Raw genomic sequence first — 1,399 nt, forward strand, 5'->3', positions numbered from 1 at the left:
GTTTCCTACCCAATGGTTTTCTCAGTGTTCCCTGCCTGCTGGCACTTACACAGGTGCCCTCACACAACAGCCCCTGCTCCAGCAGGGTCCTGGATCCGACAGGATCCGAATAGTCAAGGTCAACTTCCCACCAACCCACCAGCTTCTGGCTGGTCTGCAGAGTTCACAGAAGCCAGCTGGCTGGCTTGTTTTGGGGTGGGAACCCAAGAGAGCTCAGCCAATTTCCCCACCTGTGGGCACGCCCTTAGGTGCTCTCCCAGATAATCAGCCCCAGTAAACACAGATAAGATCCTACCGGCCTTTCTTCTGCCAGGTTAGTTCCACAACAGCTTGGTTGATGGCTCCAGGTGATGGCTGGATCCAAGGTGGTGCCCTGAGGTCACAGGGCTATGGTGGGAGCTGAGGTATGTGGTTGTGGAGCTGGAAGGTGGGCCGGGGGAAGGGGAGGAAAGCAAGGGACTAGGGGGGTAAGGAGCTAAGGGCTTGGACACTACCACCAAGAGGTGGGGGCAGGGCTTGGGCGCTGCTGGTTGTTTATGTAGCAGCACCCTGTGTGTCGGGGGTCACACAGGTGCGGGCTGCAGGGGGGTCGCACAGTGGCGGGTAGTCTTTGCTCCTCTGCAGTTCCGTGGTGCATGGCTGACTATTGCTCTTCCTGGGTCTCTTCCCGGCCTGTCTGGTGGTGGAACTCCATCTCTGGTGGCGGAACTCCGTCTCTGGCCCTTGTTTTCCTTTTCCATGGCTCGTTTCTCCTAGAGGTTTGAAGCCTACCTTGTATCATATTCTTTTTTCCAAGCAAAGTTTTTCTGAGTGCAGAAACTCTGCCAGTAAGTGTAGAAAGGATGGACTACCATATCATAATCACTCTGAAAGTCTCCAAAAGTGGGAAATTCCTAAACCTCATCTTCTAACACTGATTCGAGCTCTTCCTCCGCAATCATATAAAAAACATTCCAATACACAGTGTAGAAACCATTTTCATCATCTCCATAACCAGAATAACAGGTGACAGTGAAATAGTGAAGCAAAGCCAGGCTGTCATCCTGGTACTCCCCGTCAAGCCTGCCTTTAAGCAGAGCCTGTCTGTGATTATTATTCCATGCTCTCTCCTGATGATCACTCAGCACATCATACACTGTCTGGATTAATTTAAACTACTCTGCAGCTTCTGCAACATTGTCCAGAATTTTATCCAGGTGCCATTTCAGGGCCAGCTTCCAATAGGCCTCTTGAGCTCTTCCTCACTGATGTCATGCCACAAGCCCAGTGCGTTATACAGCAGTGGCACTGGTGGGTGTCCCCTTTGGTAGGAGCCAGTACCCCATTCCCAGCCAGCCAGTGAGCACGGTGGCAGCTGAAGTGGTGGTGGAGCCAAGGTAGCATACTTCTTATGTGACAT

The 1,399-nt window shown here is 52.2% G+C and overlaps 1 pseudogene; it reads right to left on the bottom strand.

Moving 5' to 3' along the window:
* The window catches only part of LOC102857235, a 15,196-nt pseudogene extending 13,797 nt beyond the window's left edge, over positions 1–1,399 (bottom strand).

Source organism: Elephantulus edwardii, unplaced genomic scaffold (assembly GCF_000299155.1).
Source record: "Elephantulus edwardii isolate Elephantulus edwardi_28Jun2011 unplaced genomic scaffold, EleEdw1.0 scaffold00276, whole genome shotgun sequence".
NCBI lineage: Eukaryota > Metazoa > Chordata > Mammalia > Macroscelidea > Macroscelididae > Elephantulus > Elephantulus edwardii.